Source organism: Sturnira hondurensis, unplaced genomic scaffold (genome assembly GCF_014824575.4).
Source record: "Sturnira hondurensis isolate 20B ecotype Veracruz unplaced genomic scaffold, ASM1482457v3 Scaffold0004998, whole genome shotgun sequence".
In the NCBI taxonomy this organism is placed as follows: Eukaryota; Metazoa; Chordata; class Mammalia; order Chiroptera; family Phyllostomidae; genus Sturnira; species Sturnira hondurensis.
Window position 1 is genome coordinate 8,462,248 of NW_028077629.1, and position 10,086 is coordinate 8,472,333.

Below are 10,086 nucleotides of genomic sequence, written 5' to 3' on the forward strand. Positions count from 1 at the left end.
CTAGGACCCTGTGGGTCTGTCTCTCCAAGGAACTCTCCTGTGAGGTTGGGAGTTTCTCCTATCACCTCAATCTTTACAGGTTTACTCAGTCAGGGGCTTCAAGGCTTTATTTCCCTGTGCTGGAAGCCTGGGTTTGCAGTCTGTCTTGCTCCCCAGTTGTTCCTTCTGATTTTTTCTGCACGCAAATGTGGGACTGCTCAGTCTGCCAGCCGCCACCCTGACTGCCCTGGCCCTCCAGCCTTGATTCATGTCCTCTCTACCTGGCTGCCCTGGTCTTCACCCCTCCTACCTGTCTGGATGAATGTTTTTTCTTTAACTCCTTGGTTGTTGGATTTTAATACAGTTCAATTTTCTGTGAGTTCTGATTGTTTTTTGTTTTTAAATTTGTTGTTGTCCTTCTTTTGGTTGTGAAAGGAGGCACAGTGTGTCTATCTATGCCTCCATCTTGGCCGGAAGTCCAATAAAATATATTTTTAAGTGCTAATTTTTTAATTTACAAAGAGAAATTTACCTTAATAACTTGCATATTTTCATTGTCCAGCAACTTTATTCTTTCCCTGGTAATTTTATTTTACCTGAGAAACCAAAAATAAATAAATGTAATTTTTAAGTTTGTGCACCAGTCACCTTGTTAGATGTGTCACTGGAAAGGAACTTGGATGAGGCGTGTCTGCCTCAGCATAGTCTGGAATTCGAGGGTTCTTGACTTCATGCAGGAAAGATTCAAGACATGAGTTCAGGTGATTTTGAGAGCATGTTGATTAAAGCTGGGGACAGTGAAACAAAGAAAGGGCTTAGTATAGAAGAGGCAAGAGTGAGTCTAGGCAAAGTTGCCTTGGCCCTTTGGAAATTTGAGGAAAAGAATCAAGTCTCTGTATAGCTGCCTTGGCCCTTTTGGAATGAAAATCACAGAGGCAGAAGAAATGAGCCATGCTGGACTTCATGGACCCAGGAAGCAAGTTAGAGTGGCAAAGAGAGAAACCTTGGAGACAGGTTAAGGGGGCAAGCCCAGGATAAGCTGCCGCTGCCTTCTACTCCTCTGGTTGCAAGTCTCATGGGGACCCTTAGAGTTTAGGAGAAAGAAAGCAAAGAAGCAGGGCATAGGCATGCTGGCATCCTTCGTCTTAAGTATTTTTATCTGTTTTCTAAAGGCAGAAGTTTTAAGGAAGCTCTCAGGGGAGGGTCTTAACAAATTATTCACCATCTTCCTAGGCTGATATACCAGAATGAGCATATGGGGAGGTTGGGATCATTCTCTCGTGAGCTTTTACTTTTATCTTAGATTTGACTCTAATTGTTTTTTGTTATTTATTCCCCTGACTTTCTGGGAAATTGGCTGACACTAATGGCACCAACAGGGTCTGTTGTCTCTCTCCCTGACTCAGGTAATTTAAGCTACTCACTCTCTGGTTGGGGAGGAGAGGTGTAAACCTCTCCTAAGTGTCCTTGTTAGGGGAGATAAAATCTTGTAATTTATTAACTAGCTGTTAATTGCTTGACCGTTTGTTTAACTGTATCAGCTTCCCCATTCTTTTTGCCAAGGAATCTTCTAGCTTCTTATTAATCTGCCTCAGATGATTTGAATAAACCATCTTTTATTCCAGAAAAGTTGCCTGGCAAATATAGACTCATAAAAAGAGAATTTAGATAGGCCCTTTCTATTTAATTCAACCCCATCAATTTAGGTCAGTTTAGCACACTTTAAATTACTATGTTTTCCACTTATTGTGCTGAACCAGGACAATGGAGAACCAATGTACCAGGATATGGAGAGTCAAATATAAGAAAAATCTGGTCCCCATGTTTAAAATTGTCACTGTTGTGCAGAGAGACAGGCTTGTAGTCCTAGGACATAGCAATAAAAATATCTACAAACTTTAGAGGTGCCACAGATTCAGGCAGGTTTAATTCTAAGTGACAAAGAACAGTGGAGTGGGTCCTGACTTCAGAACAGTAACTTGCTAGGTTATCAATTGGAAGGAGATTATCAGTAAGGAAGTAGAAAGCACAGAAGGAAGTGGAAAGCATTCTTGGGAATGGCTATAAACAGCAAGGAAAATATGAACAGCATAAACACCTCCTGTTATTGAATATTTAGTGAGTACTCTTGTGCTAGTCCTTCACTTGGGCTATTTCACTTATTCTTTACATATGCAGAAAATAAGTCTATGAAGTCATTCCCATTCTTTAGGTGAGGTAGGTGAGGCACAGTGATGGTTAGTATACCCTGGGTTGCATGGCTAATAAATGGAAGAATCTAGGGATCAAAGTCAAGTCTGTCTAATCCTAGAGTCTACTTTTAATCACTGTATATCCTTGTTGGCACATTCAGAAAATTGTACTGATTCAATAGATTGAAATAGAGTGAGTGGAAGTATTGATAAATGAGGGTGATTGGATAGGCAAAAGCCAGAGGATAGAATGGGACTATAGGTGAATGGGCCTGTGAGGAGTATGGACTCTATCATGGAAATGAGAAGTCCCAGAAGGTTAAAACAGAAATTAAAAAAAAATTTCTGGGCTAAAGAAGGCAATATTGTTATGGAGGAGAGGAGCTTCTAGAAGCTATTTACTAGTCCAAGAAAGCAATGATGAAGGTCTGAACTAAAGCAGTAGCAGTGGGATGAAAAGTGTGGAACAAATGAGAGAAATTTTGATATTACATAAGTAAAATTAATAGGATTTAGTAGGAGGAAGAAAAGTGGAGAAGCCTATGGTGACTTTTGGACTGCTGGCTTTTGGGAGTGTTGGGACTATATCTCACGCAATACCTAGTAGGGTAATTGGTACACTATAATTACTGAGCAGTCTATTATATAATGAAAGGAAAGCTAATTGAGTATCAAAGGTCAGGGGGTTTGTTCTTGATTCTATTGTTATGTGAACCACTTAACCACCCTGAGGCTTCAATTTAATCCATCTTTAAAAATAAGGGGTTTTGGAGAGGGGGGAACTGGGTGAAAGGTGGTGAAGGAATGACCAAAGAACATTTATGCTTGGCCCATGAGCACAGACAGCAATAGGGAAACTGACTGAGGGAGAGAAGAGCATGGGGCTGGGTGGGAAAAGGGAGAAAAAGTGGGGACAACTGTAATAGTATAAACAACATTTTAAAGGGTTTTTACACCAAAAAAGAAGCAGCCATTGTGTGCCTCCATTATCTGTGATGCATTCTTGCCAAACAATCAAACTTGAATCTGATGAAGTCTCTATATACCTTCTAGGTTAAAGGAAACAGGAGGAATAAGAATGTGTAAAATAACACTACTTAGGAGGCATTGAGCAAAACCTCAATTGAGGTTTCCCATATTGAGAATATGGGAAACTTCACAAGACATAGTGTCTTCTATTTTATTAGCAGGAAAATAAAAGAAAAAGCAGGAAGGGTTCAATAGATTAAAATGACCTTAGAAGCATTCCTAGAGAAATTATGAAACAATAGAAGTGTTGAATGCTGACCAGATATTTTATAGTATTAAGAAATTATTTTTAATCTTGTAGGTATGGTGATATTATTATGTTTTAAACAGAATTCTCATGTTTTAGAGATTCATACTACAATATTTGTAGATGAAACAGTTATCTGGGGTGGGGAAAGATGAAATAAGTTTGGCCATAAATTAATAAACATTGAATCAGGGATAGTTTAATGGGGATTCATAGTACTATGCTCCTTACTCTTGTGTGTATACTCTTGATATAGTTTATATACAGTTTTCTTTTAATGAAAATGATTGAATTAAGTGATCTTCAAAGTTTTCCAATTTTTAATATTCTATAATCTCTTATTTTCAATAAGTTATTTAAGCCTGATATGTTTTTTCAAGAGCTCCCTAGTTTATCCAATCAAGCTCTACCTGTAAATTGACTAGATATACTCATGCATGCTCCTATACTCATGGAGCATTCTACCTAAGGAGTAATGCTAGAGAAAAAAAGTCACAGATCTTTACTGATTTTGCCTTTTTTATAATCAAAGGCTACCCTCAAAACATTTTTTGTTACAATCTCATTATCATAATAGCCTTGTTCATTCAAGCATGTTATCATGGACTGATTCCTTTAGATGGTGTATGAACACACATTTCTCTCATTGGCATGCGACCACCAAGTCGAACTCTGTGGTGAACGGTTTCTGAGGACACACTCGTGATGTGTCCCTCTTTCTTACCTGCTGCATGCACTCAGTTGTCAAACCTTGTTAACACCCCCTCCACAGTTTCTTTGAAATCCAACCTTTTCTTTTCTTTCTTGTTGCCTCTGTCTTTGATGAAGTCCTCATTACTTCTTGCCAGGTTACAGTGTTAATATAATTAGGGGCATGTTACATATCTCCCCTTCCGAACAATTCTGTAGCATAGGATTTAGAATCAAATACTGAGGTGGTATTTGACCAAGAGACTCCATCCTGGTGCTGTCTCTTGTTAGCTTTTGACTTTGGGTAGAACTTTCTCAATCTAAAATGTCCGACTTCAGCTTTCCTTTCCAATGGGATTTATTACTTCCTGCCTGCTGGAATACATTTCAACATGCTCTATATGAGACTTATGAAAAGTCAAGTCTAAAATGTAGATAAATAGTTTTAGAACATGTTTTTTATGTGAAGTCTCTTTGTAGCTCTTAATTGGATGCTCAATAATCTAGTTTTTTGGAATAAGTGACAAAATTTCCTTTCCTTTATCAGAAAAATGCTAAAATCTTGCTTATGCCTACATTCTATTTATTACTAAACACATGCTGTTTCTTCCATGTCTTTTACCTCCACCTTTTCTCGTCTCTACAGTATTCTTCTCTTGAGATGTCTTATCATCAGCTTGGTTGCTCTTTGATAAGTCCATCAGTGGAAACCTTTTCCAGCCAGTATAAGGTTTTATACCCCTTCTTGGAGTTCCAGGATGCATTCTGCCTCCCATCCAGGCTTACCTGTTCAATGTTTGCCTAATTTTCCATCCATATTTCTGGATCTAGGACTTTATGTATTCAGTCAATTACTACCACAAATTAAGCGAAGCCTGGGTGTGAAGACATGGGTGTGAAGACATGAAAGACAGATTTTTTTTCCTCTCAGAGTTTGTAATCTGGTCAAGGTCTCACTCCTCTCTTCCCCTCCAGGCCTCTTCTGTTTATATGAAAGTCAAGTAATGCTTTTCCTAACCCTACCCAATTTCCCAGAAAAACTTTCATGAATTCCATAGCCAGAAATAACGAATGCCAAACTTGAACCTAATATAAGTTCTTATTTAAGAACCATCATGTTCTTTTACTATAATATTGTGTCCTCATGTGGTGGTGGTGGTGGTGGATGTGTGTTTATGTCATCTGGTTTTTATTGTGACTTTCTGGAGGGCAAAGGCTGTTTCTATTTAAATTACTGTATATGGAGTCAGGGAAACCACATCTGTAGTTATTTACATGAGACTGGGAGTTCTTGTATGATCTGACATCAGGTGAATATTAGTGAGATGTATCAACTGATTTTTTTGCCCTTTCTGAAAGAGAAGGAAAAGGTGAACATACAATACTCTTAGAAGAGTAGATATAAGGGCAGAGTACTTACAGACTGTTCTCTGTATTGTAGTTTCCATCTCCAGGGGAAGGATCCTGAAATTTTTTTTCCTTCCAAATATCAAATAAACAAGATTTTGAAGGAGTAAATAAAGTTTAAGCCCGTTGGATCTGTCTACAGCCTCCCTAGGTGTCTTCTCTACTTTATTGTCTACTTCTCCCTGTTGGCCTTCTTTCATTGACATTTGATTCTCAGATCCTTTCATAAAACCCAGAAGCAACGCGCCCTGCTTCAACCGTACACATTTCCATCCAGCCACTTGCACCTTCTTTCTTTCTCTTCATGGCCAGATTTTCTGAGAGTTGTCAACATTTCATGACCCAATTTCTTCACTTTCTCCTCACTTTTCAACCCACTGCAATATAGATTTATGGCTCCGTAACTCTGTGGAAGCTTGTCTCTTAAAGGCTACCAATGGCTTCATTCTGGTTAAGCAATGAGTTCTTGCCTGTTAACTGGAATGAAAACTCTTCAGTCACCTTTCTAGATGATTTATATATATATATATAGCAGTTGGTGCCATGGAATGTTTTCTCCATGTGCAAAAATTCTGCCCACCTACCACGTGAGTGATACTACATTCTCTGGTGTTTTCTTCCCTCCTTGACCACTATTTTTCAACTGCTTTTATGTACTACTCCTTCTTTAGCTGTCTTTTTAAAAGTATTTTTAATTTAATTATTTATTTTTTTCAATTTCAGTTCACATTCAATATTATTCTATATTAGTTTTAGATGTACAACATAGTGATTAGACAAGCCTATACTTTATGAAATGTTCCCCCTGATATTTCCAGTACCCAACTGACACCATATATAGTTATTACAATGTTTTTGACTATATTTTCTATGCTATACTTTACATCCCCATGACTATTATGTGACTACCAATCTGTACTTCTCAATCCCTTCACCTTTTTCCCCCAGTCCTGCAACTCCCTTCCCCTTCAGCAACCATCAGCCTGTTCTCTGTGTCTATGAGTCTGTTTCTGTTTTGTTTGTTCACTTATATCATTCTTTAGATTCTACATGTAAATGAAATCATATGGTATTTGTCTTTCTCTGTCCTACTTGTTTCCCTTAGCATAATACTTTCTAGTTGAAAGTATTATGTTATTGAAAATGTAAGATTTCATTCTTTCATTGTGTATAAGTACCACCTCTTCTTTACTCATTCATCTCTTAATTGAAGCATTTAATCTATTTACACATCTTTTTTAGTATGGATTTTTCTCCTGTGCTTCAGGGTTGTATATCAAACATATATTGGAAATCTCCACTTAGAAGTTCCAAAATTATTTCAAATTTCCAACTCCCCTTCCTTCTTGTTTTGTTTAGTCACTCAAGCTAGAAACCTGAGTGTCCTCCTTATCACCTATCTGTTCCCTACCAACCCCACATCAGTGTGGTCCTGTCAGTTCTACACTTTCCGAATCCTGTGTCTAGGAACCTCCACCACCACTGTTTCTTACTTGAGGCCACTCTGGCCTCACCTGTTATTTACAAGAACTTCTTTACTGTCCTTCTAATCTGTTGTTTACACCATGGTCAAAATAAACTTTCTAAAACAAGAACAATATATTTTTCAATCTTTGCTTAAAATCCTACATAACTCTGATACCTTCAGGATAAAATTTAGACTTTTAGAGTTGCATTGACAATCCTTCAGAATCTGGCTCTTACATATGACTCCAGCCCCACTTGTTACACTTCCTGACTCATACTAAGTTCAGGTCATACTAAAATAGTTTCCTCCCTTGCACCCCCTAACTTTTTCTCAGAGCCTTTGTACATGCTCTCGTTTTCTGTCTAACTCTGATCTGTCCTTATCAGGACTCAGTTCTGAAGTTACATCCTTCAAGAAGCTAGTCCTGATTCCTATTTCCACATTGGCTGAGTATCTCTTCTATATATTTCCAATGCACGCCTGTGATAACACTGATCTTTCTCAGTCATGGTGGTTGCTTATTTCTCATGCACTCTGGATAGATTAGTAATTATTGAGCACAGATTCAGGGTCTTATTTACCATTATATCTCCAATTACCCATCACAGCACCTGACATAAGATATTTGTTCAATAAATATTCTTGAAATAATAGCAGGCTAAGAATGAATAAGTGAAAGACCATCTACCACAGTGCTTCTTAACCTTTTCTTTTTTTTCAGTATTGCCCACTAAGGAGAAAAAGTGAATTCAATTAATATCTCCCTAAGGAAAAAAATTTAATATTATGCAATAAAACTTTGTTGGACACAATTGAGCTTTGAAGGGTCACAAACCATTATAATATCTAAGAATTGGGAAGGGAAGGCCATCATGTTATATCTCTACCAGCCACAGCTGAAGAAAGAACAAAGAAATAAAACTCTTTTCTACAGACTAAGGGATAATTTTTATCTGAATCTCTGTTTAGTAATATTCTTTAACCCTTAATAATACTGTTATTAAGAATAATAATATTCTTTAAACCCTTCTGTGTTTTCAGCTAAAAACAAATTTTTACTTACCAGAATACAGTAACAGAACCTTCTGTGAATGCCATTACCTAATTATTCATTTAGTTTAGGAAGAACATGAACGTTTCATGCATATTCCCTTTGTGGTGTTAAAATGCCTATTTTTTAAATCAAGTCAGCACATTCTTCAGTGAAGAATTCAGAAATGTATTCTCAGAAATCATCATTTAGGGATTCCACAGTTGACAAATATAGTTTAACTGGGATTATATTTTTGGTATTTCTTAGGTTTTCCATGCCTTGGGCCTGCTGCAATGGCCTGCAATAATAACAGTTTGTGATTCCATAAAAAACAAATCACTGCCAGTCTTTACTTGTGGTCTGTTCTAATTTTGTGTGATATGGCTCTCTCCATTGCATGAGCAGTAAAGGTTACAACATTCATTGGACATCTGAGCCCAGCCCACTTACTGGACATGTTTTTTTGTTCAGTTTGGTGTTTTCTGTGCTAATGTATCTAGTGTGGATTCTTAGGGATACTTCTGGCCTAGCACATTGCAAATCAGTTCCTCTCTTTCAGAGGAATAATCTCTATGTGTAAGTCTCATTTTTTTGCACCTAATTTCCATACCCCACCCCCCAACTAGGCTTTCATCTAGATTGTCCTAAAAATGCCTAGTTTTAGGATATTTTTCTTTTGATATTTCCTAGGTAATTCATTACTTTTCTCTATTCCCAATTGACTCTGTATTGCTGTTATGGTACTACACATTTAGAAAGAATTTTTAAGTATTGGGTAACTAACTGGATGACTGATTTTCTTTTATGTGACCCTTGTTACATACAAGAGATGAAGTCTTCCTTCTAAGGACATAAATTCTTTCCTCCTTCTTATTCTGCCCACCACTCCAACAATAAAAATTAGTTATTTAGATTTAATTTTTTTAATTTTTAAAAATTGATTTTAGAGAGAGAAGAAAGGGGAGGGGGAGAGAAGAGAAGAAAAAAGAAGAGGAGAAAAGAGAAACACTAATTTGTTGTTTCATTGGTTGATTCTTGTATTTCTTTGGCTAAGGATTGAACCCACAACCTAGGTGCCCCTAGGGATGGTGCCCCTAACCAAGTGAGCTACCTGGCCACGACTTATTTTATTTTTTAAATGAATTTTTCATTGTTCAATTACAGGTGACATACAATATTACATAAGTGCCAAGTGGGTGCAGAATAAATTTAAGTATATATTTTTTATTATGTTATTACAGTTGTCCCATTTTTCTCTCTCCTTTATTCCCCTCTGCTCTGCACTCCCCATCAGCATTACCCCACTTAGATCATATCCATGGGCCATACATATAAGTTCCTTGGTGTCTCAATTTCCTATACTATTCTTAACCTCCCCCTGTCTATTTTGTGCCTGCCTATTTTGTATTTATGTTTCTTATTCCTTGTACCATTTCCCCCATCTTCCCCCGCTCCTCCCTGCTGATAACCCTTCATGCGATCTCCACTTCTGTGATTCTGTTCCTTTTCTAGTTGGTTGCTTAGTTTGTTTGGGGTTTTTTTTAAGGTTCAGTTATTTATAGTTGTGAGTTTGTTGTCATTTTACTGTTCATAGTTTTGATTGTCTTCTTTTCCTTAGATGAGTACCTTTAACATTTCATATAATAAGGGCTTGGTGATGATGAACTCCTTTAGCTTTGCCTTGTCTAGGAAGTACTTTATCTGCCCTTCCATTCTAAATGATAGCTTTGCTGGATAGAGCAATCTTGGATGTAGGTCCTTGCCTTTCATGACTTCAAACGCTTCTTTCCAGCTCCTTCTTGCCTGTAAGGTTTCCTTTGAGAAATCAGCTGACAGTCTTATGAGCAGTCTTTTGTAGGTAACTGTCTCCTTTTCTCTTGCTGCTTTTAAGATTCTCTCTTTATCTTAAACCTTTGGGAATGTAATTATGATGTGCTTTGGTGTGTGCTTCCTTGGGGCCAACTTCTTTGGGACTCTCTGAACTTCCTGGACTTCCTGGAAGTCTATTTCCTTTGCCAGATTGGGGTTCTCCTTTCTTATT